The sequence below is a fragment of the Lycium ferocissimum genome, chromosome 1 (assembly GCF_029784015.1).
Source record: "Lycium ferocissimum isolate CSIRO_LF1 chromosome 1, AGI_CSIRO_Lferr_CH_V1, whole genome shotgun sequence".
Lineage (NCBI taxonomy): Eukaryota > Viridiplantae > Streptophyta > Magnoliopsida > Solanales > Solanaceae > Lycium > Lycium ferocissimum.
The window spans coordinates 20,433,142-20,455,178 of NC_081342.1; the positions used below are offsets into that span (position 1 = coordinate 20,433,142).

At 38.5% G+C, this 22,037-nt stretch overlaps 1 long non-coding RNA gene across 3 annotated transcripts in view; it reads left to right on the forward strand.

Moving 5' to 3' along the window:
* LOC132051894 (uncharacterized) overlaps positions 1-798 on the forward strand; it is a 60,930-nt gene extending 60,132 nt beyond the window's left edge. For all 3 annotated transcript variants that reach the window (XR_009413912.1, XR_009413911.1, XR_009413910.1), the window contains exons 3-5: positions 8-174; positions 400-577; positions 699-798. This is a non-coding gene — a long non-coding RNA (uncharacterized LOC132051894). The remainder of the gene's footprint in view (positions 1-7; positions 175-399; positions 578-698) is intronic.
* Positions 799-22,037: the final 21,239 nt, after the last annotated feature.

The following is a 22,037-nucleotide window of genomic DNA, read 5'->3' on the forward strand; positions in this document are numbered from 1 at the left end:
ATGCAAGGCACATTTGACAGGGGGTGACGATGTGGCCTTTGTTGTGGCGTTTATATACATAAGGCAGACTTGACAGGGGGTGACGATGTGGCCTTTGTTGTGGCGTTTATATACATTAGGCACATTTGACAGGGGGTGACCATGTGGCCTTGTTGTGGCGTTTATATATATAAGGTACATTTGACAAGGGGTGACGATGTGGCCTTTGCTGTGGCACTCCTATAGATATATACATGTTCCTGTTATACAGTCATGCTGATTCATTCAGATCACACATTCACTGGCATGTCTCAAATGTCTTCCATGATTTTATGTACATGTTGATTTTATGCTTTACTACTCAGTACATTATCCATACTGACTCCCCTATTGCTTGGGGGGCTGCGTTCATGCCCGCAGGTTCAGGTGGACAGAGAGACGGGCCAGCTTAGTAGGATTTCGCCTCAGCTGTAGTCGGTGCACTCCACTTGATCCGGAGTTGTGGTCTATTTTGGTGCGTTATTTTGGGATGTATATGCATATATGGGTATGACAGGAGCCCTGTCCCGTCCTTTCCACGGCTTGTACTTCATTAGAGGTCTGTAGACAGTTGTACATTGTTGGGATGTTATGTAGCCTTGACGGATCTTATTTTGTTGTACAACATATGTAGCGGCCTAATCGGCTTGCATGGTTCTTTCCATCTTATATATGTACAGATTATGCAGAGTTTATGACGACATCCTTTCCTGAGTCTGTATAAGTTCGGTTTGAACTACTTATGGACCCTTGTTATTTAATCTCATTCAGATACAAGTATAGAGGTGTTTGGTCACTTGGGATCAGGCCCTCGTCACGACTCATCGATCTGGGTCATGACAGTGTTCGATTACTCAATACTGAAAAATGAGTCAAATGTTCTATTTAAATAGTGTGATAAGTTGTGAAGACCCTCTAATATCTGTTTAGGCTTAATTCATGACTAAGACTCACACAAGATGTGTGTATGTATTAATTTAGTCTTGCTTGTGCTTGAATTGGTTTCTTAAAATACTAGAATACTAAAGAAAAGGAAAGAGGAGTAGCTTAAGTCTGTCTGGATCTTGTGTATATACTGCTTATCATTATAAGGAGTTATATTCAGAAGTAGAGTTCACTATATGATTTGTTTATAAGTGAAAGTGTCTTTTTAATTGTTGCACCTATACATGACATTTAAGGAACCTGTTTAATGTTGATTAAGCCTCTTGTCTCTGAGAACACGACAACATTGGAAATTTTAAAAGTCTTTTTGGATTAAAGATTTTAAAGATTAATATCAAAACTAAAACTAGTCCATCCAAGTCTGTTCAAATCACTTGTACATATGAACTGCCTCTGCATCTTTCCTGGAGGACCTGATTTCATTTAATGAGGACTAGAGCTGGAACTGTTCAGCATGTGCAACTGTTACATGGTCAAGGTCCTTCGAATTCTGATGACTTGTCTGTGTGTTCAAATGCATTTACTTGGCTATGTTGGCTTATCTGCACCTCTGTGATTTAGTTAGGTATGGTTTCCATCATAACATAACCTGTTAATACTTAGACCAGCTTATGATGCTTATGTAAAACAAAAAGGTGACTTAAGAAACCTATTAATGACTGATTAACTCCTTCTATGACTCTATAGGAGCCTGATCAGGCCTTATTAATGGAAAAATGACTCAAGTCTCTATCTAAAGGGTTCTGTCTGTTTGAGCACGTGTGTATCTGAACCTATTTGAGTACCTAGTTAAGAAATGGTTTCAATGGCAGGGTTTTGTATGGTCAACAGGATTTATGGGTAGACTAAACCACATGACATGGAAGAGCCTTTTAAAGAGTGCCTTAGGGAGAGGATCAAGGGGGACCAGGCATAGCTTGGTCCATAAAACCTTTCCTTCACATAAACAACACCATGGCACTTCTATAAGTCTACAGAGTTTACCATTAGACCAAAGGGCACAGGTTGAAATCAAATTTATTTTGCCACAATGACCTACTGAAACTGAGTGATAAATCTGTGTATACAATTGACTGTTTTAGACACAAAAGAGGACAGCTTAATTGAAATGAGATCTAAATCATAAGCTGAACCACTAAAAGACCATTAGAACCATTTGAAGCTTCTCTTTAGATAGCATAACTGGTCTCTGTCTCCCTCCTCATTGTCTGAACCCTAGTGTACACAAGCTCTATATGCCTGCCTATGTATTTCCCTTCTTCTGTAAGATTTGATTGAGATTTAAGAGTTGCATCTGTGCTTGTTATGCCCTATTTTTAATGGATTAAAACTAGTTCACAACTTATGACTATGGTTCCTTTGGTTTTGTAAATTTTCAGAGTCGCCACCTAATTTTTAGGAAATATTAGGAAACCATTTGTAAAAAAAAAGTAAACTCCATTTTTAGTCTTTGAAACCTGTGAGATTCTAGGTAAGGGTTTTATTTACCCCGAGGGGAAGGTTTTAAGCATCCCTCAGAGCCTATCCAAAGACAGTCTTTAAACTTAGCTTAATTAATACTAGAGGGGAATTATTTATCTATTTCTTATTTACTATTGCCTATTTTAAATAACTGCTAAAGGAACTAATATCCAAAGATAATTTGTACAAATAGCATTTTTTTTAAAGTCACGATCACGTAAATAAATATATGCGCGTGTACAAATGATTAGTGGGGAATATAGATGCACATATGTAAAAAATGATGTATGTGTATGTTTATTTGTAAAGTAAGTAGTTTAGTATGCCTGAGATGTAAACATATATACATATCCATGACGTATTTTTGTATAAAATAGTGTAAAAATGGGAGGATTAGTATGTATATTTCTTGAGAAAATAATGTACATATAGGATATTTATTTCCTATGTAAGGTGGTATATAATGTTTCAAAATAGTCATTTGTGATATGAGAATATTATATATGTATAAACGTGATGTAAAGATGATTAAAGAGTTAATAAAAGTAAGATAGAATAGATATATATGTATGGAAAAATAAAGTATATATATATATATATATATATATATATATATATATATATATATATATATATGTACTTGGAGCTCTCGTAAAATAACTAGAATCACTATACGGGACTCTAATAAAAGTATTGTATAAACTTGAAAAAAATTATACCTGCTGACATGTTAGTATCAAAAGAATGTAATTCTAAAAATGGTCAGTTTGCAACTACTGCTTTTACCCATAAAAATCTACATTTTTATCCCTTTAAAAAACTTGCGTTTTACACTTCCAAAAATTCACCTCTTAGCGCCTTGCAAAAACCTATATTTGGAACTCTTATTTCTTCTGCAATCCTTTGAAAAGAAAAAATTTGGTTAACCATGTTTATATGATAAATAAAACGTATGCCTGTTGCTTTGTAAAATAATTAGCTGCAACTTAAGGGAAGAGTTAACTAAAAGGAACTGAAGAATGTTCGGAAGCGTTATCCTGAATACATCTGAATCGGAAATTATACCAAAAGGGATGGGTTATCTTCACCATCTTTTTCTAGTTCATACACGAACAAGAAATAAATATGCTACAATACAATGAAAAAAAAAAGAATGTTAGGCACTAACACAAACAGCATGTATATATAAGTTAATATGGAGACACAAAATTTGAGAAGAGGAAGAAGGACGGAGACTCGAGACACAAATGAGATGGGGCTGCTGGACATGAGCATAATGCGCAGTTGCTGGCTACTCTTATGCTTCTGGGCAGAATTGGAGTTGGGCTACAACTCCCACATGCTCCCACGATGGTCATGAAAAAAGAGAGAAGAGATAAGGATTAGAATCATCTTGAAAACAAATAGGCAGTAGAACTAGATAGTAAATTACACACAACCTGGAGACAACTACTTCAATATATTCTAAAAAAATACACATGACATCTAAACTGTCCAAATAAATGTCTATTCACTTTTAGAAGAGCATACAAAGTAGCAAAATGAGGTAATTGATCCACGGGAACTGAATGACAAAAGAAACATCCCAAATACTTATCACAAAAGAGGATTCGGGCGTTAAATCATGGCCAAATGTAGTGGCACATTATCTTGGTTTTTAACGGGTTAAATAACTCTTTTAAGACTTAAAAGAACTAGAGAGATTGACAAAACTTAGCTTCTGAGAATTTAAAACCAATCTGGAAAAGCTAATTAGCACCCATTTTCAAGTTGCCTTAAGGATTAGCAGTTTTATCATCTTGCTTGCAAAGTTCATTCTTTTTTAGACATCTAAATGACATGAAATAGACTTCAGTATGCTTAACTCAAATCTTAGCTCATGAACATATTTATAAGACTAAAAAGATCAAGAGGGAATCACAACTTCATTCTAACCTTAATTTAACTACTGATTTGTGAAGTACAGGCAAATTCAAGCTTAGGTATATGTAAAAAAATCAGTAACTTTCTAGAGGCTAAAACCGAATACCTTCTCATCTCTGGGGTCTAAACAAAACATTTTTTTTAATGAGAACAAATGGGCTAACACATGAAAACAATAAGAAGCTGGATACAAATCACTAAACTGCTATGCATACTTAAAGTTATAGTAAAAAGACAGGTCTCGAAGGAGTTAAAAATATTCAATTTAAAACACGACATAAAAAGGGAAGGATCTGTCCAGTTGATTTTACGAAGAATAATCAAGAGCAATACCTAGTTCTCAAAGTAATCCTTAAGAATGAAAACAATATTTTTAGTCAAAAGCAACAAACTTAGAAGAAATAAGAATAGCTATAGCCAAGTATTTAGGTCACTCCAAGTCCATACTAGTAACAACAACATCCACCAACAAGATTAACTCGATTCTAGGTGGTAAATGCAAAGAAGCAGAGCTAAACATAATCAGGTCTCTATTTGACTTTAAATAGAAGCTCATACTCATGCTCATATGAGAGAGGGATCTGCAGTTAGTATTCCCCACCACCCAAACAGACGCACTTGAATTAAAAAATACATGAAAACTCATCACATTTTCCATACACATGACAAAGAAAATGAATGGAGTGAAAGGTCTGATTTGAACAGTTAAGGGGGTAAAGGAACACAAGAAACAAGGGACTCCACAAAATACTTATTTCATCACACTATAAGTTCATAAGTACCTTCTCTTGCCCTATACTATTAATTGATTTTAACAGCCAATTAACCAACTCAGACTAATACCACAATATTCAAGTAATCACATTACAGATAGTGACAATAGATTAACACTAGCAGCCAAATGAACAATCCAAGGATTTTGGTACTTATCACAAATTGTGAGGTTTTGAACTAGCAACAGTTTCAAAGATGAAACAGCAGCAGGGTACAACAGTAACATCCTCAGATGAGCACAGTAGTAGCAAGTAGCAGCCAAGATAGCAACTCAAGGAGGTTTGAAAACTCCCCAGGTCATGCAAAAAATAAGGAGGGGTAAAGAATGAGTATCAATAGATTCTTATCCTTTAATAGGTTAATCAGCTCAATAAAGATACTAAGTAGTTGCCAAAAAAGTATCAACTCAGACTGGACACAAGTTTAAGAGGGGAACTTCAAAACAAACTGATCTTCCTTCACATGCCAAATATTAAGTTTGAAAGTCAAGACAACAAAGAGGAGTTTCCACCCTCCATTTCTAATGCCGCACAAGATCCAAAGGCTTCTAGAACCTCGGCATGGCAAGCTATTGGAAGGAGCTAAACCCATCCCTTATGAAAAAGTAATCAAACAATAAAGCTTCGGAAAGGACTAGATGAATACATAACATACAGAAATCTAACCCACTTAGCAAAAGATATTTCCCATCTCTTAAAATGCAGAAAAAAAAAACCAAACTAACTGCTGAATCTTCAGAAAACATTAACAAGTAAGTGGGTTCAAATTGCACTCAAGCATTAACATGTTACTTAATCACAAAGTGACTTTGTACTTCTATAATCCATCAAGGTGTTTCTAATCTCATTTTTCCTTCTTTAATCCCATAATAACTACTTGTGACCAACCAATTGACAATGATTACTAGCTAACAACATTACTCAAGAGCTAATCACATCCAAGCTAATGACAGAACAAATTAGGCACATAGCTAATTATTGGTGACTATCTAATAATTTAATTCATGCTAACAGTCATAAATTGATCACCAAGAATCAACCATGGATGATTTAAACCAATTATTAAAAATAAGAAACAGACCCTAAACATGTGATGCACTAACTCAGAACTGAAAATAGGAACAAGAAACTAAAAAAAAATGAAATTGCGAGAATTGGAAAAATTACCTTTTTTGTCGAGCAGCGACGGGGTTAAACACATATTCGACGAAATTAGTCGTTCTACACTAATTTACAACAAAACGAGGAGAGAACACATTCCAGCCAACTAAACCAAATAAACGACGAGAAATACTTGACTGACTACATTTCTACTTTTACAAAATTGAAGACGAAGAGAAGACGAGCACGATTACCTTCTTCGTGACAGCGAACTGAGGCTATTGTCGTCGTCGAGTCCCCGAATCCGCTCGAAGTAGTTTGTTGTTAAGCCGAGAACTTGAAAGAAGATTTTGATAACTAAAAAAAAAACTTAGAGTTAAAAAATAGAATTTTCTATAGAATCCAAGTTTTAACAAAAGGAATTTTATTGGGGGGGGGGGGGGGGGGGGGGGAAGCTTGTAAAAAATAAAAGGGATTTTTATGGTTTTTCAACTTCTTGAACTTAAGGGGGATTTTTAACTATTGAGAAACTTATGAAAAATTTGGATTTCTCAAAAATGTTAAACCTGTCCTAAAACAGCCCTCAAAGGCCGGTATTTATAGGCAGATGTTGAGGGGTTTTCAACAGCTTCTCCCGGAATCAAAAATTCGGAATTCAAATTTTAACAAAAGAGGGGGAAAAAGTGACGCTTTTCTAATGGGAATTTATGGGAAAAGAGATTCTGATGGATAATGTCACGAAAAGGGGTGAAAAATCTCACCTTTTCAGAGGTGATTTGAAGGAGAAGGAGCCGTTTGGGGTAGCAATATTGCAGATTCCGGTTTGTATCCATCGGATTGAGAGATAGGCTGATGGATCTTCGCTCTTCCTCGTTCTCAGAGGTCTCAATCGACCTTGTATGAGTTGTCAAGCTCTATTTTTCAGAAAAAGGAAGATGGGTGATGGGTGATGGGAGAAAAGGCGACTGAGTCACTGACCACTTTAATCCAGCGGTCCGACGACGTGGTGGTGGTGACGTAACGGAAGTGACAGGGTGGAGGCGTGGCAGCGTTGGGGGTTGTGTTTAGTTGAAGAGGAGAGAGGGGCTGGTTTGGTTAGGCCTATTAGTTGAAGATGAAATAGAGATTTAGGGGTTTTAGTTGTAGGGGTTGGGCCGGGTCAGTCGGGTTTTGGGCTGGGGCGGTGGAGTTTTGGGCTGGGGCGGTTGGGCCAGTGATTTGGGTTAAGGGTAAAAGGAAATTGACCCAATATTGTGGGTAAATGATTTAATTTCTAATCCCTCTCTATTTCAATCAATCAATTAAAATATGCTTCTTTGTCTTAATTAATTCCCACAAAAATGCATACCTATATAAATTATGACACAAGTAATTTAATATATGTATTTAGTTAAAAAAAAATAGGGTAAAAGATGATTAATACGGTAATAAGTAGGATTAAAGGAAAAATGCCAATGCTAATATTGATATACGAATATCAACATTATTATTTTTTTCGAATGATTTTAATTATATAAGAAAAGATGATGTTTAGTCATTTTTAAGAAACAATAAAAATGTTCTTAACTTTAGAGAGATATATCTCGAAAAATAGCATAATAATTAGTGAAAATATTCCTAACTCGTTTGGGAATTTTCGTGACTAAAAGCATAGTGAAATTAATTAAACGAAAAGGGAGGGCCAAAATTGGTGTCAACAAAGTATTGCCTTTGAATATTGAAGTTGTTTACATCCTGTTCAACTTGTGTTGTACTTGATTGTTTAAATTATAGTTTCTGCATTCTACATTATTGCCTGTTGATTGATATGGACAACCCTTTCCCTATGGCCCTTCCTTGTTTGTCAATATGTCTTTGCTATCTGGCAGTGTCTAACAATGTGAGTAATGAAGTGTCTGAGTGAACTTTTGTATATGTTCTGTAAATTGCCAAGGGTTGGGGTTTATAGTGTAACCTATGAGAATAACTCACCAAATGCTTAGCTGATTAGTTTGGAATTGAGTCTGCCTTGATTTAGGATTGACATCCCTTGGTTAGGAAATTTGAGGAGAGTTAGGAAGGTAATGGTAATAGAAAAGATATACAAGGAGTATACTATTTGATTTACTGTAGGTATATATGTATATATGGGGGTTCAAGAGAGATGGAAAAATAGAGGACTTTTAAACTTCAAACCTTTAAATGAAATACTGGTTTAATTAAGTGATTCATTGGGCCATAGACTCTTGGATAGGACTAGAGACTAGATATACATAAAGCATGCATAGGTTAGTGAAATAGGGAGAGCTATACATATGATATACACTTGATATACACATCATATGTGTATATCAGGGATGTATTATGTGTATATGAATAAACTGGTTAGTCATATACAGAGCGTATACAAATGAAAAAGGGAATAAAAACCTCATCTAGGCCTTAACTTTTAGTTCAATCTCCATCTAGAAGGCAGTTGGGCTTGGCCCAATTCAGAGTCAGCTAAAAATGGGCTAGACTTCACCCAGTCCCAAGGGCAGGAGATAAAGAGGATGATTCTGTTTTGGTTTATCTTGTGAATAATTGTTTTTTTTTTTTTGGAGTTATTTTGTTATTTTATACCATCATATTGCAATATCTGTTTCCATCCCCCTACTATGACCTTGAGTTTATTTTCAGTGTTGTTTGTAATTAAATTATTTCCATGTATGGTGATACTTGTGCATGATTATGGGACTCTGATTTATTCTTTGGCAATGTTGGTTTGGGGGGTTGAGGTGAATTAGGGACAAGTCTTAGCCATTCCCCAATGTCCAGCCATGCCTGGGGTTCATGAAACCCCTTGGATCTTGTGCGGCGTCGGAAATATGGGTGGTGACGATTTTTCCCCCTTGTGTTGTATAAATCTAGACTAGTAAAGCCAATAAAATATAATCGAATGCCATAATTATGTAACTTCTATGAATTTGATATATATGTGCATAATTATACATGTGATAAGTTCAGAAAATTATAAACTAACCGGGTTCCTTTTTCCTTTTCCCCCTCCTCACCATAAGACCACTCGGGTCAGGATCAGCTTGCCTATTGGGCCTCAGGCCCAATAAGGAAATTCTTTCTCCAAAGATATTGAGTCCGCAAAGATGGAATTAAATAGCCGGTGCGCAGAAGGCCTAGCCATGGGTGAAAATGGCCAACTAGGGGCTTAGGACGCCCCTAGTCTTCCTCTATCCTTCATAGGTGAAATTAAACTAAGTTTTTAGGTTCAAACCAAGACTAAGGATAAATATTTTGGGCCAGATTCAAATAAACAAATTTGGCAAAACTTTTGGGCCAAAAGTCCCCGCTAATCTTCTCTTTGTTTAGAGAAATGATAAGGACCTAAGACGGACCAAGTCCAACAAAAATAAAGAAAGAATTTTGGGCTGAAGCCCACTTAGAGATAAAAGAGTTTTTGATATTAGGCTTTTGAACAAGATTTCATACATGAGTATTAGGGCAAAGCCTAGAAAATAAATGGACGGACCTTTTGAATGACAAGTTATAATTTTTGGCTATAAGCCCAAATGCGAGACCAATTTTATAGATTTATAACAAAGGACATATATTTTTTCAAATAAAGCATTCGTATATGCGAGTTCTTGGATAAGGCGCTCCAAACGTATTAAACGAATTGATCCAAATGAAGTATGAGTCAAGCATGGATAATATTATGTACTCACAACATAACAATTTTACATTCTTTGTAAATAACATGTATAAAAGGATGACAACTTTTATACTCTCTTTACAAACAAAATATACCATCCTTATATATAAAGGGAGATTAATTTATCAGGATATTATAAATCCAAATCTAAGTACCCTATATATAAAGGGAGCATGTTTAAACTCTTTTTCTCAAAAAATGATATGCAAATGACAAGATTTTTGCTGGAATGAACACCAAATAAGCAGTTCATGCAAATACTCATACATTGGAATTTGAAGGTCAACCGTATAGTACGAATCCTTAATACTGGGGCCTAACACCTTCCCTAGGGGATCATCAGAATTCTTAACTAGAGCTCTGGACTACGAAGGATTTTTTATGGTATTTTAATAAACCCTTCACCCTCGGTTTTCCTAATTTCCTAAAAATTAGGTGGCGAATCTTTTAAAGCAAAGTCCGAAAGAGCACCAACAAGTTCTTAGTAGATTCTCCGAGCGCTAACCCCGCTCGCGAAAATGTGAACTGTTACAGCAGTGTCACAAGGTTGTAGTGATACAGTTACAGGGGAGACTCTGCCGAAATTTTGATAGGACCCCTGAGAGCTCAACATTCGAGGGCGAATGTTCTTAAGGGGGGGAAGAATGGTACACCTCATTTTTCGCATACGTTAAAGTTTCATCTTAAGTCGGTTGTCGTAGGCTTGTAATAGAAATCACTTAGGAAGTTGCGCATGAGGCCTATAGGTGCATCTCGAAGTTATACAAGTCCATAAACATGTTTGGGAAAGAGCATGAAGGTTAGACATCAAACGAATCGGAAAGAAAACATTTCGCCAAAAAATTTGACCAAGGCAGTTTCACGGCCACTTCGATGGACCGCGAATCATTTCACTGACCGTGAAAGTAGTGTTGGGTGACCATGGAATAGGTGGAGTTGGGATTTCCTTCTGGAAGTGTTTCACGGTCACTTCCACGGACTGTGAAATATTTCACGGCTGTGAAAGTGCACCGTGAAATTGAGGCCGTGGAGATTTTCACTTTTGTTATAAATTAATTGGCATGACTTGGGGTTCAGTTGTTTAACTAAAACATACCCTAGTAACCCTTTTAGCTCTCTCAACCATCCCTAATCATCCCAAATCATATTAAGAGAAGATCAAGCTCTAAAACCTTAACTAGTTCATAGAAGGTAATTGTTCTTACTTCTACTTGATGTTGTGATGAATTTGGTCCTGAAGCAAGTTGTATTAGTTGAAGTTCTTCAAGTTATAATGTATGTTCTTCATCCTATTTCTTATATTGAGTTGATTTGGAGGTTTAACAAGTCTTAAAGGTGAAGAGAATCATTGTAGAGAGGTCATAAGGTATTAAGTTGAAGTTATTGGCTATGGGCTGAATTTTGAAAGGAAGTTTTGGGCTGATTTGAGTTAAGTTTTGTAACGACCCATTTTGTTGTTACCGTGATTATTCCATTTTTGCCTTCATTGACCCGTTCCTGAGTCTCCTTAGAACTATTTTGACCTGAGGAGATAGTTGGTATGACTTCCTAGGCATCGTTGTGGGCCTTAGAATGTTTTCTTGAAAAATTAGGCTTTAAGCAAAAATGACTTCACTCAAAGTTGACGTTTGAATAAGTGGACCTTTTTTGAGAATCCGTCGATTCTGAAAGGTCCGGATGATCGTTTAGAACTTGTGTGCATATTCATTTCGATTCCCAATACACTTAGGTGCATTTTGAGACCTAGGTTAGAAAGTTAGTTTTGAGGTATCGGGGGTTGACTCGATCAATGAGACCTCTGATGGAAATTCTAAGACTACGAGTGCATTCGTAGCACATTTTTATGTATATCTGCATATTTGGTTTGTATGTTTCGGCCTTGTGAATGACGCGAATTTCTAATGAAATTGTGAAAGTTGGGGAAAAATTCTAGTGTCTCGTCGTCACAGCCGCACCGCCATAGCGAGATAGCCGTTGGGCCGCAGATGTATTTTGGCCGGACCGCCGTAGGGGGCCACATGGGCCCGCCGGGCGGTACCGCTAGGGCAGCCATATGACCGCTGTAGCGGTGTTGACTGAGACTGACCTTATTTATAAGTTTAAAACCCTAAAACCCTAGTCATTATTTCTATCCCAACTTGAGAGATTTGTGGAGATGAATTGGAGGATTTTCAAGTGATTTCTTCCCTAAGGTAACATTCCTACCTTATTATGATTCCATTAACCTCTCTTAATCATCTAACATAATCTAGAATTCATAGAATCTAATGGGTCTTCAATGGGTTCTTGACTTAAGCTCTAAATCATTTTAGGTCCCTAGAATCTTCCTAAATAGTAAGATTAATGTTGAATATGTTGGGAACAAACTAGCTAGATTCATATTTTCCCTAAAAGGCTTAAGATTAATAGAGGGGTTTTTATGGGTTTTCCTCCTAATGAGTTCTTGGCTTTGAAATCTTATAGTATTGGTTTGGTTAGCTTCATTAAGCATGAAAGTGATGATTATAAACTATATAAACATGTTTCCCTCCATTTTTAGAGGTAAAATTGTGGGATTAAAGTTAGGGTTCTTAGACCCAAATTTCGGGGTTTTCATATTAATGGTAATTTTTAGAATTGATTAAGTATTCCTATGATTAAAGCAATGGGTTTTTACCCTTAGGTATTGAATTTGGTATTTTGGTCATAAAATTTTCGTGTTACTCTTGAGACCCGTTTTTCCTAAATTAAAGGTTGGAGTTTGACCCGAATAGAATATAACCAATATGGGTGTTGTTCTTCTCGTATTCTTACATAGAATCTCTATTTAATTACAGTTTGATTGTGTGAAGACTCACCGTGGCAAGGAATTAGCTAGTGGTCGGTGATTTGCTGTTTGGCGTTCCAAGTCTGTTACGGTTTACCTTTATGGTGAGACTTTGACTAGCGAAGCATATGTATAGACAATATTGTTGGAGATTACATGTAAACCTTCGGGTCTGAATTTTGGGCTGGATGTTGCCTTAGGGTTTGGTATTGCTTGTGATTGGTTTGATCGGGCTTGTGGCGTGTAGACTCCATAGGGCCTTATTTAGTATGTTGTATATAAATTGGTGGATTGTTTGTGAACTGGGAGTGAAACGGAAGGACGAAATTACTTGATATTGATACTAGTACATAGTGTATGCCTTGTTGTTGGTATAGCCATTTTGGGATATTTGGCCCTTATTGTCATTGAAATCGGATATTCATTATAATTACTGTGTGGACCATTACTGGTGGTATTGGTGTGCATTATATGGCACGGATGTGTATTATTTGTGATATTGGTGCGCTATGTCTGGCACGGCTTGAAACTTAAGATTGTTAACGATTTATAGTTGCATTGTCCCACATTCATACTCATATTCATGGCATATTGATTATTGAGTCACCCTAGGCTTTGTGATACAGAATGACAGAGATAGAAATACTGATACTATATTGTTAGGCTTTGTGATTGGTACTGATTATAGGAACGAGAAGGAAACATTGATGAATGTGATATTGTGAGACTTGATTAATAGTAAAATTGAGAGTTGTGACTCTTTGTGGTTTATCTCATTGCCTTGATGATGGTATTACTTGTGCGCCCCTTTGTGGCACGATTGGTTGATAGGATTCATTGATATTGTACTTGCATCATATTCATACTTCATACATTATTGCATTGGATACTGAGTCATCTCTGGGCTGTGTGCGGAGTGACCTATACTTTTGTGAGACATATTTGATATTGAGTCATCTCTGGGCTGTGTGCGGAGTGACTGATATGGAACACTGATATTATGAGACTTTCAGATATTTGGTCTTATGAGTTGTGTGAGGAGTGACGGTGTTTGGATTTCGCGGGTCCCCCATGGGTTACTCTGCCGAGGCGTGGAGGTATTCCGCCATTGGAGTACAAGAGTACAGGCATTGTATTGTATCACATTGCATACATACCCCATATTTCATTGCTCTGATTATACCTCCTGGTTGATTATGTCTTGGTTATGGTGTTGGTTATACTTCTTGGTTGTTGGTGAGTTAGACTACACTGGTTGGATCGTACTAATAGACTTGTTTGATATATGTGAAAGGTGGGAACAATTGAGATTAGTTGCTATAATGTAAGGTTGGATATGAATGATGGTTACGTGGAAAAAAATGACTTGTATTCTATCGTCTACTTGTTTTCTTTTACCTTATTGTCTTTATGTATGTCAACTAGTCTTAGTCAGCCTATGATACCTACCGGTACCATTGTTTTGTACTGACCTACGCTTGCTGCATTCTTTTATGGATGCAGTATTAGAGAAGTTCACTCTTTTCCCTCGTGGACCGGCGAGGCTTCGCCGAGTCATTCCGGGGTGAGCACGACGACGCCGTCGTCGAATGTTCTTTTCCTTACTTACTTGTCTTCTCTTATTTCAAGACAATTGTATAATGAGACTTTTCCATCTTCCGACTTGTAGTATTTAGTTAGTGCTCTTGTACGACCAGACCAGCTACTGGGTAGTTTATGACTACTTTCGCATTTATTCGAATGACAGGCTTCGTTGCTTATTTTCTTCTGCTATATATACTGTGTTTGTGAAGGTTGAATTAAGGGTTCGCCTACCGAGGTGGGATAGGTAGGTGCCCGCGTGACTTTGCGAAATTGGATCGTGATAAGTTAGTATCAGAGCCCTAGGTTACTCGGTCTATAATACAAGAGCGTGTCTAGTAGAGTCTCGTGGATCGGTACGATGAGCTCCGTACTTATTTGCGAAAGGCTATAAGACATTTAGGAAATTTTGAATTCTTTCATTCTTTCGTTCTACATTATTCAAATTGGTATCTGAAAAGATCAGATTGGTATCTAACTCCTATCTCTTCTTTCACAGACAGTGAGGACTCAAGCTACGATTGCCCGAGGGCGAGCGACAGCCAGAGGGCGCAGCAGAGTGAGAGGCCGCTGAGCTGCCCCAGCCAGCGGCAGGGCTCCTCCTATAGGACAATGGCGAGAGAGATCTTCTTCTCCCAAGCATGAGTATCAGTCGAAATTAAGGCCAGGCCACACGAGATAGTGTGGCCCCAGTGCAGACACAACCTGAGGTTACTTCTGATCCGACTATTCATGACACTATGGCTAGGATTTTACGTCATCACGATGCCCAGCAGGCGGCAGCTGGGGTTACGACTTCTGGCAGTAGTTCCAGACCAGTGTCGGAGTGCAGACCCCTGAGCAGGGACCTATTCGGGCAGCACACCCCGCTGCAGTTATGACTCCCTGCATTGATGCGATACCCGCTCCTGGTGATGATATTAGACCTATGGAGGGTGCTATTATGACCGCGTCGAATCAGGATTTTGTTAGGCGATTTAGGTAGTTAGAGCCGCCCAAGGATTTTGGGTACTTCTTCTGAGTATGCTTATGAGTTTATTCTAGATATGCCTGAGTTGCTGCACCGGATCGGGATCGTGGAGACCCATGGGGTTGACTATGTGTCCCACCGCTTTATGGCGACACAAAGACTGGTGGAGGTATTTCGTGGCTTGCGGTACTCCGAAGGTTCCCCTCCCCAACTTAGACTCGCGCACGGCCTTCTCGAGAAGTATGTGTCGCGATCTTTGAGAGGCACGTAGGGAGGATTTTTTACATCTTGAGCAAAGGGGCATATTTGTTGAGGCCTATATGACTCGTTACCTGTATTTGGCCCGTTATTCCATCCCCTTGATCCCTATTGAGCCTAACAGGATTAGGCGTTTCGTTATTGGGTTAGTCGGTCCTCTTCAGATTCCTTGCCTTCAGATGGAGGCCATGGGGGCTTTCTTCTAGTCCATTGTCGTGCATGCTTGTTTAGTCAAGGTCGTTAAGGCCCGTACATTTGGAGGGGGTAGTGAGAAGAGGCAGCGACAAATTGGGAGATATGGTGGTTCTAGCTCGAGAGGCGACGATCAGTCTTCTAGGCCGTATTAGCCTTATGCCGTATCCGTGCGGTCCCGGCTCAGCTTCATCTAGTGCCCATCGAAGACAAGGCGTTTAGCAGAGATCTCGTCTCCGACCTATCAGAAAAGGGTTCCATCCGAGTTTTAGCGCTTCTGTTCGTCGAGTTCGGCCTTTAAGGATACGGCAGGCGTGGCAGGAGCCCAGGGCCACTTTTCGAGAAAGGTACTCGAAGCCCGAGCAGATATTCGATCTCCGAGGACTCGGTATGTCTCGGTTGCCGCTCGTGGTATTTCATCTAGAGCGATTATCGGTGCCGCGGTGGTTCTGAAGTCCTCGAGGTGGATCTCGGCTGGGCGGTCGGAGTCGAGCGGATTTTATGCATTGTGGGTAGACCAAATGGGAAGCCTGATGCGCTATATTTCAAAAATCGCTTTCTGTCTGACATAAGTTGTGTCTGTATTGTTTAATCTAGGGTCTATCTATTCATATGGTCCTGCTTGTCATGCTCTAGGTTGGGACTTGTCATATGATTTGGGGCTAGCCACCCTGTTGCGTTATGACTTACCTTATTCTATTTGTTATTGGGTTGTTGCCATGTGGAGACAATAGGTATTGGTGACTAGTGATATATCTTGGTCACGATATTGCAATATCTTACTTGTTGACATTGGATGCAAGGATAGTGTTCTGTTATGGTCTTTTTGGCAATATTCTTGTGATGTATTGCGATATACGGGTTCGGATTGAGTAATTAGGAATTGGCACAATTGGGTTTAGCTACTCAACGTAGGTGATGATGTGTACTGGTATCTGACACTTGCCCTATTTCTTTTTCGTTATATCGGATGGCACCGGCCTAGTCGAAAGAGCTTAAGGAGCAATTGCAGGATTTATTAAATAAGGGATTTGTAAAACATGGATACTTCATTAAGGGATTAACCGAGTTAAGTTCGGGATAACAGTTTGGAAATCGAGTGAGGCAATTCGGGCAAGGACGCTTCTGTGAGATACATGAGGATATTAGTGAAATGGTTATGCGATAGATTACTGAGTGGGTTCGAGTAATGGTTAGACGATGGCGGTATAAGTGAACTGATGGAAATTGAGGAAAATTCTGTGAGATTCGTGATCGATAGCTAGTAATAGGCATATTTCAGTGAACCGGCATGTTGAGATTTCTAGGAAGGGACTTGTGTGGTACCCCTTTGGATAGTTTCGCAATACTTTGCAGTGAATGAGTTACTGTGTCTTTAAGAGAAAGAAATTGTAGAAATTCTTAGTATGTTATGGCTATCAGTGTTTCCGAGATGGGATCGTGTGGTGCTAAGCATTAGGTTATGAACAACATTGACGAAATGACTTCGGATATTATGGGTCCGAAGTGATTATGCTTGTTAGTGCCAAGGATTATGAGATTTTGATGCTTTGGGAAGTATTATGGGTTATTGTGGTACTACAACGGAGAGTTTGATAGTTAAAAGATTGATTTAGGAGTACATATGTCCTTAGTGTCAGAAAATTCGGGTTGTACCAGGTGTGCGTATTGGGTAATGTTAAGGAATTTGAGGTTGCATTTTCAAGATTTAGTTATCCGGTACCTTGAGAACAATTTGGATAAGTTTTAGCTTTTATAGCCGAGAGTGGTAACTTATGGGTTGCTATGCGCTGTAAGAATGTGATGGGTTTCTGATCTTGGAATCAGTTTGTGTGGTTGCTGATATACTCTGAATTGGTGCGTTCATTGTGGGTCATTATGGTTTGAATAAAAAGGGTTAAATCGAGGTTGTAACTCCAAAAGAACTTATGGGTTCCAAGTAAATCAGTTTAATGGATGTGACAAGGGATGCCTGATTTCTGAGGTTTGTTATTAGTAGTCCTTGTGGTGTCTCACCAAAGTCAGCCTTTCGGTTAGTACAATAGATTGTAATGATAATGGTTGTGCTTCGAAGAGATTCTAGGATTGTGATAAGGCTCTGTTCTGATCATTGGATGTTGAAATATCTTGCTCTATACGGTACTCGATGGTAAGTTCCTAGATAAGTGATTTGAAGAGTTAAGAAGATTTAAGATTGACCAAGTTGACTGCGAGAAAGATAAGTTTCGATGAAATAGCTTAGAGTTTTCTGGGAGATTTAAGATTCTCTTTTGGGAAGAGTGAGTCCTGGTTTCTGTTTGTATTGTGTACTAAAAAATTGTGACTCAAGGAACGATTTTGGATTAGCTAGCTCAGAATATCTTACCAGTTCGGGATGTTTTATGATTAGTTAGGACTAAAGGTTCGTGTTATTTGATTTATCCATGAGAGATCCGTTGTGTGTTTTAGAGGCATGGTAATTGGGTCTTTTGGTTGGGTGTGAACGAATTGCGGTTTGGGTTTGCATCTTGTTGAAAAAGCTTCGTGTTGGTTGTGATATGATTTCCTTAGTTATCGTAAGCTTGTCCTACTTTCGTTCTTCGCTCGAGGACGAGTGATTGTTTAATTGATATCCGATGTAATGACCCATTTTGTCGTTACCGTGACGTTGGCCAGTTCTCGAGTCTCGTTAGAACTATTTTGACCTGAGGAGATAGTTGGCATGACTTCCTAGGCATCGTTGTGGGCCTTAGAATGTTTTCTAGAAAAATTGGGCTTTAAGTGAAAATGAGTTGACTCAAAGTTGACTTTTGAGTAAACAGACCTTTTTTGAGAATCAGTCGTTCCGAGAGGTCCGGATGGTCGTTTAGAGCTTGTGTGCATATTCATTTCGGTTCCCAATGCACTCAGGTGCATTTTGGGACCAGGGTTGAAAAGTTAGTTTTGAGGTATTGGGGGTCGACTCGGTCAACAAGACCTTTGATGGGAATTCTGAGACTACGAGTGCGTTCGTAGCGCGTTTTTATGTATATCTGCATATTTGGTTTGTATGTTTCAGGTAAATGCCGGATTTCAAGATGAAATTGTGGAAGTTGGGAAAAATTCTGATGTCTGGTGTCCGCTGGGGTGGCACCAGCATCGCTGCAATGGCAGTATGTATTTTGGCCAGGACCGCCGTAGTGGTCCGCACAGCCGCTGGGGCGGTACCGCTGGGGCGACCATATGACCGCTGTAGCGGTGTTGACTGAGACTGACCTTATTTTATAAATTTAAAACCCCAAAACCCTAGTCATTATTTCTATCCCGACTTGAGAGATTTGTTGAGGCGAATTAGAGGGTTTTCAAGTGATTTCTTCCCTAAGGTAACATTCCTACAGTATTATGATTCCATTAACCTCTCTTAATCATCTAGCATAATCTAGAATTCATAGAATCTAATGGGTCTTTAATGGGTTCTTGAGTTGAGCTCTAAATCATTTTTGGTTCCTAGAATCTTCCTAAATAGTAAGATTAATGTTGAATATGCTTGAATATGTTGGGAACAAACTAGCTAGATTCATATTTTTCATAAAAAGCTTAAGATTAAAAGAGGAGTTTTTATGGGTTTTCCTCCTAATGAGTTCTTGGCTTTGAAATCTTATATTATTGGTTGGGTTAGCTTCATTAAGCATGAAAGTGATGATTATAAACTATATAAATATGTTTCCCTCCATTTTTAGAGGTAAAATTGTGGGATTAAAGTTAAGGTTCTTAGACCCAAATTTGGGCGTTTTCATATTAATGGTGATTTTGAGAATTGATTAAGTATTCCTATGATTAAAGTAACGGGTTCTGACCCTTTGGTATTGAATTTGTTATCAGCAAACGTCCTCCACGCTAGATGTGAGGGCTGGTAGCAGTCTCCGTATCACAATCTGCACTCAAAAAATACAGCAAATGTAGTATCAGTACAAACACTATGTACCGGTAGTATCATAGGCCGACTAAGATTAGTATCATGCATAATTCGTAAAATCAATAGAATAAACATGCCAGTCAACAGACATGAATATCAAAAACCACAGCAAGTCAACCAAGGGTAATCACAATCAAATCACCAAGAATGTCAAGAATCACAATCACGTAAGCCAAAACGGAAATAAATTACCACAATGACCACACTCACTATACGCACATGCTAATTGATGTCATTGCTCAGTAGTCATGACCTGCAGGGGACCCATGGTGTCAATATACCACTCGTTCCGGAACACTCCTCGGACTCGAGCACAACCCTCTGCTCCGGAACGAACCTCGGACGAGGGACATATCAACGTACCTCTCATTTTCTAAACTAACCTCAGACCACGAGCCCATAATCAAGGTCAAATATGTGCCTTTCCATACCTCTTACAAAGCAGTGTTTCTTACCTTCTCAATATCAGCACTCTAATCATCATTCCATGTCACAATACCGTCGAGAAGATCATATTAAATTCTCATCACAAAACATTTATTGCAGAATCAACACACAGGATTAGTGGCACGAAGCCTACACAATCACTCAATCACAATCACATAGGAATTTAGCCACGCAACATCATGCATGAAAACTAGACATGCTTTCTTCTAGAGAATTCACAAACATACAATCAACTAACCATAGTCTAACTCAAGTAGACCATAACCTATCTCAGTGTAGAGCTGGGACAACACAAGTCACTCCGCTACAACCTTTCCTTTCCTTAAAGCCTCAGAACGCTCAAAGTCTAGAAATAGAAGGCTCAATGAGTCACAAATACTCAAATCACAAGCATGAATGCAAGAATACCCTTCCCTTTACCCCATTCTAAGGGGTAGATGATTTTCTGGGTGCTAAGCAACCTATAAAGGGCCTTAGTAATCATTAATCATCAATTTATAACAACATTCTATCAATATTCCTACTACAAGCAGTTTTTATGGTCAAGACACCATTTTTATGGAACCTTAGGTCTCCAATCACTTAGTTTATGACTCTAAATGTTCAATTTATGATCAAGAGCAACTAACCAAGGCATTTAGATGATAGCTAAGCGATAATAACCATAACTCATCAAGTTTAGAAGTTTTATTAACCTTATAGGGCTTCTATTTCAATTTCACCATTAAAGACCCATGAAGGGGATAACACTAAGAAAGGAGAATGAAATCAATGGAACTTACCTCTCCAAAGTATCTTGCCCTAGCTTGAAAATTCACCCTAGGTGTTTGTTGGGAAGTGTGTTGGTGTTTTGTGAAAAGAGAATATGAGACTAAGTATATAAAAACGTCGACCGCTGCAGCAGTCATAACGCCGCTACAACGGTCCCGCTATAACGGTCAAGTGATCGCTATAGCGGACCAAGGGAAATCCGCTTGACCACTATGGCAGTCTGTGCACCGCCTGCCACAGCGACCACCGAGAACATGGATGGCCACTGGCAGCGGTCAAGGTGCCGCTATAGCGGTACCCTCATCGCCGCAGCGGTCCATTTTGGGTAGTAAGCTGGACTTTTTGTTTAGTTTTTCCCCCTATCATCCAACATTTCATCCGAGGCCTCAAAAACACAAAACAAGCATGTTCATAAACATAAAGACGCCCTACAAATCCACTCGTAGCCTTGTAAGTTCCAACAGAGTTCTCATTTTCTACGTTACCCACCGACGAACTCAATACAATAAAACAACAATCACAAGTAAGTCAAAAATCAGCTCTTAAGCTTGCAACATCGAGTTCTTACCGACTCGTTCTAGCCTTGGAAATGTTCTATTTGGTGGGGTGATCCTATATTTTCCATAACGATCCGAAGGGTCGTTACACCCATACCGCATATGTGTGTGTGTGTGTGTATATGTATATGTATATCTATATATATATATATATATACACACACACACACACACACACACACAAAATACATAATATATGCGCATATAGCGCTTGAGGGGTCACAGGTCTGTATATGCATATGTATATATAAATGCAATGAAATGAAAACCATGACAAGGGTACAAGTAACTCTAGAGACCATAAAGGATTTAAAGAAAGACTTTCTGAAGATAACATTATGGAACATGAATTAAATGGATCATACCTAACTCTAAGAGTAGAATCATTATGGATTAACGTTACATGTACGTCATGTTCAAAAAGATCATGCCAAAAAGAAAGAAAGGGACATCCTTAACATACCTCAAGTCGTCCAAGTAACCCAACAACAAGTTTATCACCACTAGAGCGCCACCTCTATAACCAAGAATACATATACGACTTAGATGGCGCATGTATGTCATGCATATCAATGATAACTCAATTCCAAATTGAAATGGACAACCTTTCTC